The sequence below is a fragment of the Diabrotica virgifera genome, chromosome 10 (assembly GCF_917563875.1).
Source record: "Diabrotica virgifera virgifera chromosome 10, PGI_DIABVI_V3a".
NCBI classification, from domain to species: domain Eukaryota; kingdom Metazoa; phylum Arthropoda; class Insecta; order Coleoptera; family Chrysomelidae; genus Diabrotica; species Diabrotica virgifera.
Genome location: NC_065452.1, coordinates 94324574 through 94345042, shown reverse-complemented (window position 1 = coordinate 94345042; position 20469 = coordinate 94324574).

Sequence of the window (20469 nt, the reverse complement as noted above, 5' to 3'; positions counted from 1 at the left end):
TGTTCCTGGCTAGGCAATTCTTTTACTGTGATGATAGTTTCTTCCATACCCCGTTTCTCCTTTAGGAATTTATAAATATCATCTTCTGTGGAAGTTCTTCTAATTCTGTACAAGTATAACCATACCTTACTCTGTTCTCCCAGGAAACCTCTGTTATTTTCATCTAGACTTATCTCTGCAGTACCAATATTTCTTTTTGTTTTCCATTTTTCCCTTCGTCTGTTTACCATTTCTACAAATCCACTATTTTCACATGACTCATTATCATTTTGCACTTCATCATTTACTCCATTACTCTCCAAATTAAAGGTTTATCCTTCTTTTGGTTTATTTTTATTAGATTTGTTGTTGACGTTGTCAGCTGTCAACTGTTTTGGTGCAAATGATCTACTGCTTGCTACCATCTGACTGTATGTTTTATCTACTGTTTGTGTAGGCAGCATGTTCTGTGTCGACATCAAAGTGGGTTCACTTGTTGTTGGTTCACTATCACTTTTTTTCTCACTTTGTTGATAATTACTGTTTACAGTTTTTTGATCAGTGGTTTTTACAGTTACATTTTTTTCTAAAAAGTTGATTCTTTGCAACAATAATCTATTGTTTTCTTTTAGAATACCATTTTTATCTTCCATCTCAGTAATCAGTTGTTTTAGCAACTTATTTTCTACCTTTAATAGATTTTGGTCGTCTTCTGATGCTTCTACTTCATTAAGGTTCTGTTCAGTTTTTTCACAGCATTTTGTCAGGTTCTTCTCACAAACTTCTAAACCACTTCTTTTTGCGCAGCTTGGGTGGAACACATTGTAACACCATTTGCACACTACTATTTTGCACTCTTTCTTTATGCAACATTTATAATAAATTGAAAAATTATCTCCATCAACTGAACGTGCGTCTTCATCGCCCGCCATCTTGACAACCTGTCACCAAGTCACACACAGTAAAATAAACTTTGCCATACGTATTTATACGGGGTGGCCAATAAAATATTTTTTAATTAAATTAATTCACACAAAAAGAAGAATGTATGTAAATTTTTTTTTAATTCAGAATACATTTTACTCCTGTCAAAAAATAGAAAAAAATATTTATTTGACCAATACACATTGCTTTTCGCTTAAATTAAATGTCAAGCTGCCACCCACTTGCCTCTTGGCAAATTGAACATCTAATAAGCGAAAGGCAATGTTTATTTGTGTTATAAATATTTTTTTCTGTTTCCTGAGCAGTAAAATGTATTTTGAATTAAATAAATACATATTCTTCTTTTTCTGTGAATTAATTTAATTCAAAAATTACTTTTGGTCACCCTGTATAAATAATTTTTGTAATATTTATATTATTAAATATAAAATTGAATAACCTTTCAAATGAACTATTACACGACGCCTATTCTCATTTAAAAAAGTTATCGATTACGTCATCACGCCCAAATGTATGACGTCACTAGTATGATATACATGATAAAAAATCATTATTTGCAATTACTGCAAAACATGGATACAGAAGCAAGATGACATCATCATCATCATCATTCTCTTTGCCTTATCCCTATGCGGGGTCGGCATCCCTAATTTCATTTCTGCACACAATTCTATCTTGAGTCATATCAATGTTAATCCCCTTTACCAACATGTCCTGCCTTATCGTCTCCCCCCAGATCTTCTTTGGTCTTTCTCTCCTACTCCTTCCAGGAATCTGCACTTCAGCTATTCTTCGTATTGGGTGATTAACGTCTCGACGTTGAAGATGACCAAACCATCTCAACCTATGCTCTCTCATTTTGGCATCAATTGGTGCCACACCTAGACTTCCCCTAATATACTCATTTCTAATTTTATCCTTCTTTGTCACTCCACTCATCCATCTAAGCATTCTCATTTCCGCCACATGCATTCGTTGTTCCTCTTTCTTTTTCACTGTTCAACATTCAGTTCCGTACATCATAGCGGGTCTTATGGCTGTTTTATATAATTTTCTCTTCAGCTTCATTGGAATTTTTCTGTCACACAACACACCACTCGCTTCTTTCCACTTCATCAATCCAGCCCTAATTCTACTGCATGCATCTCCATCTATTTTTCCATTACACTGTAATACCGATCCCAGGTACTTAAAACTATTGTTTTTGACAATCAGTTCACCATCCAAAGATACCATTTTATGTGTAGTAACTCCATCTTTAAATGAACATTCCAAATACTCTGTTTTTGTCCTACTAAGTTTTAAACCTTTTTCCTCCAGAGCTTGCCTCCACTGTTCCAGTTTTTGTTCTAAGTCTCTTTCACTATTTCCTACTAACACGACATCATCAGCATACATTAAGCACCATGGAATGTTACCCTGTAGTTTCGCTGTTATCTGGTCCAAAACTAATGAGAATAAATACGGCCTAAGCACAGAGCCTTGGTGCAATCCTACTTTCACATGAAATTTATCAGTCTCTCCCACACCTGTCCTAACACTAGTCGTTACTCCCTCATACATATCCCTCATAATCTTTCCATATTCACCAGGGATTCCTTTCTTATTGAGTGTCCACCACAGAATCTCTTGAGGAACTCTATCATATGCTTTCTCAAGATCAATGAATACCATATGAGCGTTTGTTCCTTTACTCCTGTATTTTTTCATCAACTGCCTTATAATGAAAATTGCATCTTTTGTTGATCTACCCTGCATATATCCAAATTGATTCTCGGATATTTCGGTCTCTTCACGTATCCGTCTATCAATTAAACTTTCCCATATTTTCATGGTGTGGCTAAGCAGTTTTATAGCCCTGTAGTTTGTACATTGTTGTATATATCCCTTGTTTTTGTAAACATGTACCAGTATACTGCTTCTCCATTCGTCTGGCATTTGTCCAACTTCCATAATTCTATTAAATTGGCCTGCTAGCCACCTTGTTCCTGTCTCTCCCAATGCTCTCCATACTTCCCCAGGAATATCATCTGGTCCTACCGCTTTTCCTTTCTTTATTTGTTGAAGCGCTTGAGCCACTTCCTCGTTTGTTATTTTGGTGACCATTGCTGCTAGTGTCTTCGTTGACTCTACAGGCAAGATGACATCAAAAAAATCAAAATACTTTAAATATATAAGTATGTACCACTGGCGACCACGTAACCACTGTTACCATTGGTAACAGTTAAAAATCTTGCAAATAAATATTTTATGACTACTATGGAATAATTCCATTTATATTTTTTACCAACAGAAATATTTGTTAATAGTACCTAATTCAGTAAATAGAGATATGTGAATCCATTGCACGTTATTATATGCTGTTACCAATTCTGGCAGTGGTAACGCAGAAGGAACCTCGCTTTCGCTATCGCTCGGGACTAGCTCGTTTCTGAAAATTTTAAAGGAGCGACGGCTCTAGAGACGGCGCGCGGGCACGCTGTATATATCAGTATTGTAACCATTTTGAGGATTGGTAACGTTGGTTTAGTACCTATTACAGATTACAGTGTGCGTGCATTTAAACATGGAAGATTGTTGCTACGTATTGCCTAATTGCTCAACTACTTGAAAAGTCATTCTCCTTGTATTCTTTATATAAAATTTTGAAGAAAAAAATTATATTATTGAAAATGGAAGAAGTAAAGTATAGACAATAGTTTTTAAAATCTGTTCTTTTTCCTACTTGTTCATTTTTTATGTTAATTTTATGGTAGAATAATATGTTTAGTTTGTTTATTATTTATTGTTATACCTGTTACATTTACATAATTATATACATATAATTTGGGAATAGTGATTTGTTTAATTTTATCCCACAGGATTGAAAACAAAAACTTATATTTGGAAGGTTCAAAATAATTTTTTTAAATAAGTTTTTTTTACATCTGGTTTTGGTAACACTTTATTTAGAAAAAGTCACGCGTCAAAACTGGAATGTACCTACCAATGATACTTGGTATCATGGTATAATATGTATGTACAATGAGCATTTTAAATATCTGGGAAGCTGAATTGACTTTAGGGTCGACAGCGACGAAAAAATTTTGACCAAGCATAGAGCTGGCACGCAAAAGCTTCATTAATTGGCGTTCTGTATTATGCAATAGAATTATCTCGTTGAACAGACGTCTAAGCGTGCCTAAGTTCTACAGCTGGTCTACTTTGGTTTATGGCTGTGAATGCTGGACAATAAAAGTTAAAAATGTAAATTAATTGGATGCGTTCCTGTTGTGGTATTACAGTTGCATGCTACGAAGGAATTATCTTAGAACGTAATCGAATTATTATACTACGTTACGGAAAGAAGAAAAGAAATATGTTAAAAAGTTTTTATGAATTAGGTTTAATGAAAGAAAAAAAGAAACATAGTGTTACTCCTACATACCCGTCTCTGAATCCAATAAACATTTCGAGCAGTTTCAATTTATCAGTCGTGTCGGAAAGTGTTAAACTGATTCTGGAAAGGGTGCGTGGTTTCAATCATCGAAACGTGAAATATCCGTCTTCAAAATTCCGGCAACGGCAATATATGGGCAATGTGTAAGTTATGACAAATTGTGGACATCCGGTCATTCCCCGTAGGGGGAATGGGGGACTGGGGAAGAAGGCAAAAGGCTAGCTTGTCAAATCGCATGAATGCGCTCATCAGCTCGGGGACTGTTTGTCAACTTTTGGGCTTTTCACGTACCTTTTGATTTCACTTGTGAATTTGTGAGTTGGGAATATGGAATTGTGCATTCTAGCCGCATGTTGATTTTAGCAATAAAATCAATCCTTACGCATCAAGATGCAAACTTCATCATAACCCTACTCCAAACCAGTGACGGCGCGTATTTAAAATAATACTAGTTTCAATTTCAATTGTACATATTAATAAAAACAAACAGTTATTTCAAATGACTTTAGCTATAAAGGCATGAATACATTAAATGGCATCTAATAAAATATTATTTATTCACTGACTACCGTTTCGTTAAGCAGCCGGGTTTGAATTTAGTATGACAGATCAACTAACCGCTTAAACAAGATATAGAAAAATTATACTGAATAACAGAAATGTCCTATCAAATTAATGCAGAAAATACCGTTAGCAATGGACAACCAAAATCGAAATTAGCTATCACATAAAATTTGGTTGGTGTTGGTGGATAGATATCATTATATGGCAGCTTACCCTATTTAGTGTTTATTCACCGTATTGTAAATAAAAAGCCTAACCAGCAACAAATTACATACTATCAAAAGATTCTAAACACTATAAAATAAATGAAGCGTCTAAATGTCATTACCCTTGGAATAAGTAAATTAAGATTAGACCAAGAGCTAACAACGTCGGAAAAAAAATATTTTTTAATATATTATTCCCTATGCTTCCTCGAACACCGTACCGGCCATCTGGCTGCTGATACAGGTTGCGTTCATTACTGCGCAGCACATCTGTACAGGTAAACATATCGAATTTAAAATTATTCTAAGACAAAAAATTATTTTGTCATTACTTTTTAAACATTATTATAAATATGAACTATAATTGCCAGACATTTTTGTGGTTTAAAAAGTAATGACTTTAAAATTCAATATGCAGGGTGATTGATGAGTGTGATAAAGCTCAGTAGATCCGCTATAGTAATATGTAGCAATAAAATTGATAACAAAAATTTTAGCCAACTTTCAGCTTTACATTACGAAATTAGTTAGAATATTACAAGGTGTTCGACAACATAGTGGCAAACCAAACTTATGTTTTTTTAAATGGAACACCCTATGTTTTTTTTTATATTCGAAATTCTCTTAACTTTCCCATCACAAAAATATAAAGGTTTGTTATGTTATATAGGGCTGTTACAAAGTTATAACCAATTTTTTATGAAAAATGTAACAAGTTCAGCTCCCTGTATAAATAAAAATAAGCACAACATCAATGGCTTATTGATGCTATATTTTTTTGTTGATTATCAAAATTTATAAAAATGGTTGATATTGCTAATTTTCCTTATATCGAATACAGGGTGAGTCAAAACGCAAGTACATTCTTTTCTCAGAAATTTTAAATGACACTCTGTATTTTATATCACTATCGAAAAGTACCATTACCGTACTTTAATTTTTGTATAATATTCCCTATGCCTAAATTTGTTAGTTTTCGAGATATTTTCATTTTTCAGAGCAAGTTATTAATTTATATATCAGGTGTTGTATTTGAAATTACTGAGAAAATAATGTACTTGTGTTTTGACTCATCCTGTATTCGATATAAAGAAAATTAGCAATATCAACCATTTTTATAAATTTCGACAATCTCCAAAAAAATATGGCACCAATAAACCATTGCTGTTGTGCTTATTTTTATTTATACAGGGAGCTGAACTTATTACGATTTTCATAGAACATTGGATATAACTTTGTAAATGCCCTGTATAACATAACAAACCTTATTTTTGTGATGGAGAAGTTAACAGGATTTCGAATATAAAATAAAATATAGGGTGTTCTATTTAAAAAAACATAAATTTGGTCTGCCACTATGATATCGAACACCCTGTAACATTTTAACTAATTTTGTAATGTGAAGCTCAAAGTCGGCTACAAGTTTTGTTATTAACTTTTATTGCTATCTATTACTATAGCGGATCTAGTAAGCTTTATCTCACTAATCAATCACCCTGGTTTTGTATTTACCTGTACAGGTGTGCTGCGCAGTAATAAACGCAACCTGTATCAGCAGCCAGATGGCCGGTACGGTGTTCGAGGAAGCACAGGGAACAATATATAAAAGGATCAGCTGTTTTAAAATAGTTTCTCGAAAACGTTGCTAGCTCTTAGACCAGATGGCCAGGGTCTGGCGAAGTACTTTTCTTTTTGTGGTGGTATCGTCTTTAGTGGAGGTTAGCTACTACACTGGAAAATCTGTCTCAGTCCACTGCGGCTCTGAATAAATATGTTGAATCAAGGCCGGTCCAGTCTCTGATATTTTTAAGCCATGAAATGGTGAAATGATGAAATCTGGGCCCTATCGGGAACCCATATTATTTCAATCTTCGCGAGGCTTTTCGTTTCTCATTATGTGTCCCAGGTAGTCAACTTTTCTAACTATGAAACTATAGATGATCATATTGTATACTACGAGTATTCAGGAGAAGACAGTTTAAAACACAAAAATGGTGTAGAAATAATTGTGACGACGAAGACGGATGAAGAAGAATTAAGTGCAATAAAAAGAAGAAAAAAATAAGGGTGGATGACAGAGGAAATATTGAGACTCATGGACAAAAGAAAAGAAGACAAAAATCAAGATAAAAACGAATAAAAGAGGATCCACACAATAATCAAAGAGAAGATAAGACATTTCGTAGAAAAGAATGTAATGAAATTGAACGCTAGGAAAATAAATACGATACATTTCATATGCACAAGAAATTAATAAGAAATCTCCGGAGACAAACGGAACCAACGATTCCGAAGTTCTTTTTTTGGCATGGGCTGCCGTCACTCAGCCAGTCACAACAGGTATATTTTAAATCTAAATGCATAACAAAAATATAAAACAAAAAGAAAGATAAGGAAATCTTACCATAAAGGTGATTGATAATATTGCAGTTATTATATTCAGGAATTAAGGTAGGAATAAGACATGGTCACTTGCTTCTTTTCGTCTAGGGACCTTTTAAGATTTTTCATTTAGACATAACTAGACTAGGTCGCTAATGGGAGGTAAACACAAATGGGATAAAACAAAGGTAAATAATTATTTATGAACAATGTTTAAAAGTTTATAGGTTGATATTACTTTTACAAGTAACTTCCATTAAGCAGTCACATAATGGACATAAACAATTACTGCAGACTTGCAATTGCTTCAGCGCTGAATATTGAGAAAGCATTATTTATTTTATACATTTTTCTGTATTGCTTAATGGAACATATAAGGCACATCCAGTGCCATAAGTTGACTTCGACGCATCTGTGTAGATAATTATAGACTCCGAAGGACGTCCAAAATACTTCTTAAGAGAGTTGCCTTTTAGACTTTTACAATAGAATCTAATTTATTATAACTTTAAATTCCACTTTAATATAGTTACTAACATCCATTCAGCTTAACTAATAATATAAATTCAAAACTACACTATTTTTAAATATATAATAACCAAAAATTTACTACCTGTCTTGTCATGTCACTTATATCTGATAAATAGATTGTTATCTCCTATACTCTTGTTGGTCTGTGTCCGTTGAACTGACAAGAAACACACGTTCTTATCAAGCAGTGAATCATGTTGCCCTTTTAGCACTCTTAACAAATTTATCTTTTAACATCTTTTAGAGTCGCTACTAACACCAGATTATTAACATGTAAATGATATTTCTCGATGTCACCTAATTTATATGGTTGCAGAACGTAAGTATTTGCCACATTTTTGTTTAACTAGTCATAATTTTAACCTTTTGCATTCATTCTAACGTGGAAATACTTCGTTCTAGGCACTGAAGATGATCTGATCTAGATCGAAAACGTTTTGCGAATCCTTTTGGATGTTAATAGTTTTTCAATAAACTTTTTATACCATTGTACAAACGAAGTTTTTACTTTTGTATGATTTTCAATTATACAGCCAGCTACCGGGATTTTCCCATTGATTTTACTTCTTAAGATGTTGTAACTGACAGCTGCATTTTCTTGATAACTTGGTATAATTACTTTTACCAAATGTAATAAAGAAGGAAAATCTTCAAAGTTTAAGATTTCGTTTGTTTTTAAACTATAATCAGAGTTTGACATACTGCGAAAAGCTTCACAAAGTGGAGGTGAATTCTTGTGTTTCCAATATTTATTCGTTAAATCTGCTTCATTCACTTTGCTTATTTTTATATGAAGGGAAAGACCTTTATGTTTTATTTTAATAATAAAATTTTTGCTTAGATACTCTCTTCTATATTTCAGTGGCATTTCTAAAGCTTCGACATGTAACGCATTAATTGGAGTTGATTTCATAGCACCTAAACAAAAACTGTATTTTATATTACGTCGATTTTGCTTAGGACCCGATCAGATGCACAACCATATAGTATACAACCATAACCTATGATTGATCGTATACATATGTATAAGCTTTATACAAAAGTGGTGATGTTTCAACATCTGCTCCGCACCACGTTTTTGAAATTGCTTTTAGAAAATTTATTCCTTGATTACATTTGTTTAGCATAAACTCAAATGAGATTTCCATGTTAGTTTGCGGTCAAGTATCATCCCCAAGTATTTGATAGAAGTTTGGAAAATATACTCGTGATTGCTTAGTTGTAATTTTTCAATGTTTGGTAAGGCATGTCGGGTGAAAATGCAAGCACTCGATTTCTTTGTGGAAATTTCAGCCATTTTGTTGACAAGTTGTGCATTTTACCTAATGTTTGTATACAATTATCATATTTTTTGGAAAATTTGGCTGTTATGTAGGTCAGTAATGTACATATTAAATACCAAAGAGTTCAATACTGATCCTTGGGGCAACAATAAGTTATTGCATCGTGGATCTATGAGACCACTATTGTTTGCTCTAAGATGATCCCGAAGTTAAGAAGATAAAAACGGACACAGATTATTAGATCGCAATGAATACTTAAATGAATGGAAAAGCTACATTTCTGAGTTATGTAAAGATGAAAGAGTAGAATAATATTTATACACCGATTGGTAAAAAAAGTTCATCTATAACAGAAAGTGAGGCTACATGGGTAATACAAACGGTACAACATGGAAAAGCAATTGGTCCCGATGAAGTGACTAAAGTATTTGGGAGAAAATGGCATTAAACTACTGTATGGTGTCTTTAACAGAATTTATGACAAAGGGATATTACAAACTGATTATTATCATTATTAACATCACTTAAGCAGTGCTGCCTACAAATTTCTATGTGATGACGGGCCAACACCTTACATCGGTGAAACTGGTAGAACTTTTAACAAACGAATAGCACAACAGAAAAGTGCTTTAAATAATAGAAAAATATATTCTACTTACGCACTTGGCTTTCTAGATCATAATCATTCTTTTAATAGTCAATTTCAAATTCTCCATATTGAAAATAAGTGCATTGAGCTTTCTTTATTAGAATCTATGGAAATTAATAAACTAAATAAAAAAATATGAAAAAAATTTTTTTAAGAAACGCCTTTCTTTAGTTACGAGTGACTAAAATTAAAAATATTATAAAAAAATCAACTAAAAAGCAAAAAATAAAAAAAAAATCAAACACATCCGTCAAAGAAAAGCATGGCGCGTGTTCATCGAATAAACGGTTTTCGCCCCACGCTTTTCTTTAACGAATGTGTTAGATTTTTTCATTTTTTTTATTTTTTGCTTTTTAGTTGATTTTTTATAATATTTTTAATTTTAGTCACTCGTAACTAAAAAAAAGCGTTTCTTAAAAAATTTTTTTTTTCATGTTTTTTTATTTTTTACTTTTTAGTCTTACACTTTTCAAACATTAAAATATATCGTCATATTTATTAAAATATGTATAAAACATATTATGATGTACTAACATGAAAAGTAGTCGGAATCGGCAAAAAATTTGAAACTTTATTGTTTATTTATGAAGCATAACGTAAACAATTAACGTAAAAAGTGAAATTATGTATTGTTCATATCATTAGCTGTACAATCCGTAAAAGTTTCAAATTTTTACATTGTAAAAAACAAGAGAATTTAAGCGTTTTCCATGAAAATCGTTTTTTTTTATTTAAACAATTAATAAACATGAAAATTTTTTTTATTGACTATTCGTGTATTGTTCCCGCGCATGCATATGTCTGCAAATTTTCATCCATTTGCATTGAAGAAAAGGCAGTCAAATTAACGTCTAAAGATTTGACGCAAACTATTGAACTAAATAAAAGCGTTTAAATAAAAATACACATACATTCCCTGGCCATATTATTATCACCACCTATGAATTTTTACAAAAATCAACTATTCTACTAGGTACGTTTTGTTTAAAATATAATTTTTAAATTTAATTTTAATATACAATGTTAATGTTAAGCATAAACTATAATATTTAATAATAAACATCAATAAAATTTTTGAAAATATTACATATATTTATATTTTTTTAATAATTTGTTGAACTTCTGACCTTAATCAGAAAATATTTGGGAGCTTTTAAAACGAGAAATTCCCGATGAAAAGGTCACTAAGGAAATTGTTTTGATTAAAGAACTAATATATCATTTAAACCACATTGACAAATTGAAGCAAAAATAAATTTAACTGCATTCAAAATATGCCAAGACGGGTACTAGCGGCAATCAAAGTTAGAGGGGGCTCAACGAAATATTAAAAAAATACAAATATGTGATATTTTAAAATCGTTTATTGCAGTTTATCATTAAATGTATTATATTTAATAACAAACACCAATAAAAAATTTAAAAATATCACATATTTCTATTTTTTTACATTTTGTTGAGCCACCTTTAACTTTGAATAGCACTTGTATCCGTCTTGGCTTACTTTGAATGCAGTTTAATTTTTTTTGCTTTAATTTGCCATTGTGGTTATGTTAGTCCTTGAATCAAAACAATTTCGTTAGTGACCTTTTCAACGGACATTTCTCGTTTTAAAAGCTCCCAAATATTTTCTTTACCAAGAAGGTTATAGCCAAAACTTTACATTATCTCAAAATATTTAACATTTGATACCTCATGTCAAATTATCTCTATTTTATTACTACGGTGCTACTTTATAACAAGAAGTAAACAATTTTAAATAAAATTAGTGTTGTTAGTTACATTCTCTGCTATACATATTAATCCTTTAATTTTTTGCAAGCGGTAATCGAAGCACTGACACAGTGCGTAAAATAAAACTGATGTCTACCCTCATCCACTTCTGTCGGGTCGATAATCGAAATATAAGGGTGAAATGTAGGTGAACTCACTCATAAAACTAGGGTAAGATAGATTATGTACCAAAGGGTCATACCCGCGTGGCTATCTGATTTTACACTAACAAAACTAGTGACCAAAATAACTACTTTTATAAAAATATTTATATGCTAATAAATTAAAATTTAGAACATTTTTGAAAATTGAGAAATAAGACAAAGAACGGGCGGGCAATATATCGCAGTAATCCTCTAAGTTCATTACTATCAGATATATTTATGAACCAACTTGAAACAACAATTTCTAAACATCCCGTATTTAAACAGTTCTTATATTGGTGGAGATATGTAGATGATATAATAGTATGCTTTACAGGAACTAACAGACAACTTGACCAATTTCTATCATACATTAATTCACTTCATAGTATCTAATATTGAGTTTACAATAGAAACAGAACAGAATAATTCCATAAACTTTCTAGATGTAACGATTACCAGACTACACAACAAACATGAGTTCTCCGTATATCATAAACCTACCCATACTGACACAACTATACACAATTCATCATCCCATCCTACACAACACAAATTAGCAGCCTACCATAGCATGATACATAGACTGACAGAAATTCCCATGACAAAAAATAACTTCGAGATAGAACTAAACATCATTAAACAAATAGCAGTAAACAACGACTATAACGAACAAACAGTTAACAAAATTTTAAATCAAAAACTCCATAAGAAAGCCCTGAAATTAGTGTATCCACCACCATAGAAAGAACCCAGTACCTTCTGCTCTCTCACATACACTGGCAAAGTAACAACAAAAATAGCCAAATACATAAAAAAGAAAGGAATAATACCAGCTTTCAGAACTAACAACAACTTAAGCAAATATATTAACAACAATAAAAGCCGAAAGAGAAAGCAACTACAGAGTGGTGTGTACAAACTAACTTGTGGTGACTGTCCGAAAACGTACATCGGTCAAACTGGCAGAACTTTTGACAAACGGATAGCAGAACACAAAAGGGCTTTCAACAATAGAAAAACAGACACTTCTACATACGCACTTCACCTTCTAGATCATAATCATTCTTTCAATGAAGAGTTTCAAATTCTGCATATCCAAAATAAAGGCCTTAAGCTATCTTTTTTAGAATCTATGGAAATTAATAAACTGAAAAATACAGATATAATTCTGAATGACCAACTCGAGACAAACAGCTCCCCACTCCTCAACCTCTTCAGTTAGAGACTTAAAAAGGCAAACACATTGTAAATTATATCACTTGAGAAAGGCACTCTGCCGAAACAGCTGTAGTCACATAGTTGTAATAAATTTTGTGGAAGTATAGAAAACAAACGTTTTCAGTGTTTTATTGTTAGATAAAATGAACTTCCATCAAGTAACGGTCGAATCCATCAATTATTTACAGGAAGAATTACCAGATTAAAATGGAGTTTCGCCGGACATTTTAGCTAGTTTGCAGGATGACAGGTGGACAAAAAAACTGTTAGAATGGAGACTTCGCATGGACAAGAGAAGCAGAGGCATACCGCAAACACGCTGGACAGACGACATAAAAAGAATAGATGGTAGATGGATGCAATGCAGTGGACAAGAGAAGAAGCTGGATGATGATTACAATGATGGAATAAATTTAAATGAATGAATTTACGTATCAATAACTGGATGGTATCATACTAAAAAACAAAGGAGGATTATCCCTAAAAGATTATTTACTATTAGGCTACGGCCAGACAAGCGACAGTTTGCGGCGCTGTAAGCGAAAGGCCACACGGGCGATAATTTACGGCGCCGTAAGAGCAGTAAACCTGACGAGGCATTTGACTAACCAATTGTAGATGAAATAGGAAGTTAGTCAACCAATGCCTCGTGGTTACTGCTCTTACGTCGCCGTAAATTATCGCCCGTGTGGCCTTTTGCTAGCAGCAGTAAAATGAAGTGCGAAAAATGGGTCCCACGGTAAGTGTAGTGGATGGCCAGACTGAGCTGTAAATCCTGGTCTGGCCATCTACTACACTCACCGTGGGACCCATTTTTCGCGCTTCATTTTACTGCTCTTACAGCTCTGTAAATTGTCGCTTGTCTGGCCGTAGCCTTAGACTAAATTAAGTATCACAGGTGTTTTCTTCAATTTTTTAGTGCTAGTAACTCAGTTACAGAACCATTAATTTTATTTCTCATTTCAAGTAACTTTTTGTGAATTGTATATTTAAAATTCTTTGTGACTAAATGACAACTTGTTACTTCATTTTCCGTGTGGGTTCCAAAATTGGAAGGGGTTTTCAAAATTTGTTTCGGGTGGGGCCTATTCATTTCGAATATTTGCGACCAGCATGGAAATTCTCACTTTATTTACAGCTAAGCAGAACAATTTAGTAATAGGTCAAAATGGCAAATTTTCCAATTTAGTAATAAACAAAGAAAGAAAAACAATTTACTTATTGGTAGTTTTAAAATCTCTTCTGGTTTAATTCTGAGTTGACCAGTAAATTCCTGCTTCATATCGCTCAGCACATTGCAATGACATAGGATGTGTATGGCAGTCTTATTTCACATTTTCTGCACCATGGTTCATTCACCTTACCTAGGTCGTATAGGTATTTTCTTAAACAACAATGACCAGTCACCATTTCGGTGACCGTTTTGATCTCTCATTTATTGAGGTTTATCAAATTGTTCCAGAGTTTTTTTATCAACATCCTTGATTATTTTCTTAGTCTTGATTTGCCCTTGAGTGCTTTTCCATTTCTTTGATAATTCCTTATCAGCCACTTCTAAATCTCGTAATTTGTAGCATCTTGGTGATGACACAGAATCGTTATGGGCCTACAAAGGTACCTCTCGAGACTTGTTTGACCAACAAATCTGCTCGTTCATTTTCATGCATCCACCACCCGTATTAAAGTCACTTTATTATATGTTGCTAGATTTTTGAGGAGATCTTTTGGGGTTTCGTCAATTCAAGCCACCAAAGCAAAAATCTTAGCCTGGAACACAGTTGTGTATTGACATAGGCTGTAAGATTAATTATCATTACATGTCTACCCAAAGGCTCCTGATTCAGTACCGTTAATATTTGAGACTTTTTGTTCTTTAGATGGTATGATCATGTTAATCTTCTCAACGAAGATTAGTTATGGTGTCATCATATCTGTGTTCATCATAAAGATGGATTCCTCAAGTATAGTCTCAGTAGTATTTGTGTGGCTATTCAATACACAATTACCCCTAAAAATATTGTTTGCTTTAAATCTCAAAGTGGCCATAGAGGCTGCCGTCGAAATATAAAATGGAGGGAGACCTGTGATAGCCTCTAACCATGTCGTTCCTGTACTATTCAAGGGTTCTGTTATATTTAGAAACGCTTTTCTACACCAGTTCTCTATGTAATAAAGGCCATCTCAGATCTGATCCGCAGCAGTAATGGGAAATTTTCCTTTAGTCGCTATTACAATGTTGTCTGCGAAACTTTGGACCCAGATTCGGTGTCTGCTAAGCCCATGAATCATATCAATGAGTAGGTATGCTATTGATGATAATCCACCCCCTGAGGGCACCCCTTAGTTGCCCTCAGGTTTATGGTACATTGATACGTATCTTTGGATAGCATTCTGCTCTGAAGCAACCGAATAATCCAGTTACATGTTGTGTTGATGAATTTCTTCCTCACCAGTGCGTTCGAAGAAGATATTACCAAATGCACCTTATATTTTTGAAAATGTAATAAGAGTGAATTCTTTCTGGTGTAAACTCCTTTCGAGTTCCGGACCTACCAGATTGTGCAGAAGGTTTCATCTAATTTCGTAGATGTTTGCGATTCTAGAGAATATCCTCAAAATTCATCTATAACATATTTCATGAGCTCTAAGCTTTTTAAGTGGAACTTCAATTAATATCTATAATATTCTACTCCATAAACGAGAACTGACCTTTTCGTTAGAAAGAACTTTAACTGTTCTTTAAATTTTGTTTAACTGATGGAGTTTGGTCTCCACCAAGCCATGTTATTTTCGGTCTTCCTTGTTTTTTTCGCTCAGGTGGCTTCCAACCCAAGTTCTATAGGCAAATACGAGAGGTGAATCAAACATGAACCGACCTTTGCTTATAAGTTTTTATTGCATTGTAATTACAACAATTAAACAATATTTCATTTTTCGATATACATTCCTTCCTTCTGTATGCATTTTTCCCAGCGGCTAGAAAGTTTCTGTATTCTATTTTCATAAAAAGAATGAGAGGGGCTATTTAACCAATTGCTCAAGAATTGTTCCACTTGATTGTCATCATCAAAACGCGCTCCGCCTAGTGGATCTTTTAATGGACCGAACATGTGGCATGTGGTAATCACATGGTGAAAGCAGGACTGTATGCAGGATGTTCAATGAGAGTCCAGTGCATTTCCGCAATTTTTTTGGGGTTGGGGGGCAGCTGTATGCGGTCGAGCGTTGTCATGCAAGAGCAACACATCTCGTATAGGACATCCCCGACTTTTGGACCTATAGGCAGCTCGAACACGGTCCAAACGACTACAGTAATAAGCGGCATTAATGGTTCGTCTCTCATGAAGACAATCCAGCAATAAAACGCCACTGAATTTGTGTTATGGTCAGTCGACGATCTACCGCAATAAGGTCACGAATGGCGTCAATATTTTCCTGTTTTTGGACGTCGTTGATGACTTTTGTTTTACACGGCATCTCGTCCTTCACGATTGTCTATGCCAAAATTTCACTTCTGTAATGGACAGTGTTGATTCCCCATATTGATTATTTAATATTCGCCAAGTTTCAGCGGGACCAACATTTTATTTTTGAAAGAATTTGATAACAATGCGTTGTGCAACTGAACTGACTGCACGACTGCACACCATTAGGGAACAGGCGGTAGCGCACACTCACACATTAGACTATAACTTCCCACCACAGGGCTAATTTAGACATCGCCAGTTTATGCTAAGCGGGGACGGAAAGGTCGGTTCATATTTGATTCACCACGTATTTGTCACTCTCTGTACATGTTCGTACCAAATAACCTGTTTGCTGTTTTGCTGTATATCTTCTATGATGGTGGTTGTTCTATCCATAATTTGTCTAATATTTCATTTGTTACGTGCATCATTTCCAGAACAAGGAGTTGTAGTTCCGTTCTCTTAATGAGTTGCTAGGATTCATATCCATCGGGTACAAGGCATTTAAAAATACTGTTATATAGCTATATCATTTTCTCACGACAATGAGATTAACCTGATATTACTAGATATTATTTTTTATAGAATTAAACGTTCAAACATTAAAATTGGCCAGATTTAAGTCATCCGTTCTAAAATAATGAATTTATTACATACTTTTGCATCATAGTTAACTATACTACAATCAAAATAAAGATGCACTAGAAATAAACAAATCAAGTCACATTGAATGTTACGAGGAGCACTCTCGAATCATGATTTACAATGTATAAACTTGTAAATCACGATTGGGGATTTACAATATATATACATTGTAAATCATGATTTGGGAGTGCTCCTTGTAACATTCAACGTGTCTTGATTTGTTTATTTCTAGTGCATCTTTACTGTGATTTTAGTATAAGTGCATAATTTTGGGTAATCCTGTAGAAATAAATGTTCGAATGATACATAGTTGGCGATTAGGAGACCTTTCAAATGAGGAATACCGTATCCTCGATTTGTATTTAAATAAATCGTTGATTACGGCATGACGCCAACACTGATAACGTAATGTCCAACATATATACACATAGCTCTTTCAGAAATAACGAATTTATTCCTTACTTTTGCATCACACTTTATATGAAAGTATTATGTCTAAATATATCAAAACGTCCATAATCTATGTAATACACTCTTACTATAATTAGGTATAAATACACATTTGTACCGCCGCCAATGCCGACTAACGAGCATGTGGTCGGGCATGCTTCTCTCTACCGCAACTTTGATCACGTGGTTTACCCACACAGCATTCAGTTGTAATGTAGAATTTATATTATTACAATTATTGTCAGTAAAGCTTTTTTTCCAGTGTAGTAATCGAAATGGCCAAAAAAGAGAACGGGAGAGAAATGATTTGACCTCTTTAAACCGATCTCTTTATCATATGGTACATATCAAACCGATATGTGTAACAAATAATTCAGTTAATTAATTTTCGATTGCCTACATACCGTAAATACAAACATCTCATCAATGGAATTCAATTTGGATTATTTAAAATTTATTTATCGTGGTAAGTTGCACTGACAATTTTTAAACAATTTATTTACGAACCTCAATTGTTAATTTCCTAGTTTGATTGTAATATTGAAAAAACATATTACTTGACTATGATTTTTTGCATTACTATTTCACATCACAGGATTATACGGTATGCAAAAGCCAAATGGAATAAATTCATTATTTCGGGAATGAGCAATTTTGGAAATAAATCCCGAAACAGGTCGATTTCTATTTTTAAATAATTTGTTGGCAAATATGTCGTACTAGTGACGTCACTCATCTGGGCGTGATGACGGAATCGTTGATTTTTTTAAGTAATAATAGGGGTTATGTGAATGTAAATGTATTTATTTGAAAGGTCATTCAATTCTATTCAATTCTTTGTAATATAACCATTAACATAATTATTTACTCCAAATTGTGGAACAGGTAAACCACTTCAAAGATCTTGAAGCGGAAATAACAAACTATGTAAATCTCTCAACAGAGGACAGAGAACAAAGAGTGAATGCAGCTAGAATCTCGGGATGCCTGAAAGAAATCGTATGGAAGAACAAATATCTCAATACTGAAAGCAAACTCAAAATATATAAGACAACAATAAGACCTATTATAACACATGCATCAGAAACAAGACCAGACACAAAAAATATAGAACATTACAAATGATGAGAACAGTTGAAATGAGAACACTAAAAAGTATACAAGGCAAAACTACGTGACAGAATAAGAAGTGAAGACATCAGACAAAACTGTGGAATACAGGGCATAGGTAGGTGAGTCAGACAGAGAAGTAGATATTGGAACAAACAAATAAAGAAAATGGAGGATAGCAGACTCGTTAAAAGCGCAAAAACGAATAACCCAGTAGGTAAAAGGCCCCACAGGGTAGGCCAGTGGTATAGGCCACAGGCCTATACCACTAAAACGATGACGAGAATGCTGGATCTCATCATCCGGGGAATACTTGATGGCAATAAACAGCCAGTAGCGTACTAGCATGATCGATCATGCTAGAAAGACGAAGAAGAAGAAGATAATTATTAATACAGGGTGTCCAAATTTTTTTTTAATTAAATTAATTGACACATAAATAAAAATGTATGTAATATATTTAATTCAAAATATACTACTATTTTACAAAAAATACCTACATTTTACTGCTGTCAGAAAACAGAAAAAAAAGTTAATTCGTAAATAAACAAACTGCCAAGAGAAGAAGCAGGTGGTTGGCAGCTTGAACATTTAATTTAAGCATTGAACATAAAATCAATGTTTATTTTATGAAATAAACATTTTTTCTGTTTTCTGACAGCAGTAAAATGTATTTTGAAGTAAATAAATTACATACACTTTTATTTTTGTGTACATTAATTTAGTTAAAAAAATTTTTTTTGGACAACCTTTATAAATAATTATGTTAATATTTATATTATTGAATAGAGAATTGAATATCCTTTTAAATGATCTAGAACACAACCCCTATTCCCATTTTAAAAATCATCGGTTACGTCATCACGCCCAGATGGATGACGCCACTAGTATGATATACATGCCAACAAAAATCATAATTTAAAAATGAAAATCGACTTGTTTCGGGATTTATTTCCAAAATTGCTCATTCATGAAATAATGAATTTATTCCATTTGCCTTTTACAAACTGTATAAAATATGACATCAATGAAAGGTTTAAAAGGAGAAGCAAAAAATTTCACATCTTACAAACGAACACACTATTCAGGCGAATCCTAAGGATATCATGCACGGACAAGATAACCGACGAGACCTTGTTACGAAGAATGGAGAAAGAAAGAGAGGTGATGTATACCATTAAAAGGAGAAAGTTAGAATATCTCGGACACATAATGAGAAACGGCACTAAATACAGATTACTAAATGTAATCCTTCAAGGTAAACTATTTGGAAAGCGAGGAATTTGGAGAAGAAGAATATCATGGTTAAAAAACCTGAGGAAATGGTTCTCCATAACAACAACTAATCTATTTAAATCATCAGTTAATAAAATGAATATAGCCAGAATGATCGCCAATATTCTAAACGAATAGGCACCAAAAGAAGAAGACAAACTAATATTTGGGTAAGGTGTAGATGGTTGTTTTAATATTCTTTTTGTTCCTCCAAATTCCCTAATAGATTTGCACATGTTCCATCTTCGTATATCATCTACGGATGCACGCGGGATATCCCGTTCCTTACTTTGTCCAAAATTTTGTCCCGCGGGACGGGACGGGACAGCGATTTTTGCTATCTGATTGGACGCGAGACGGGACAGCGATGTTTGCTGTCCTATTGGACGCGGGACGGGACTGCGATT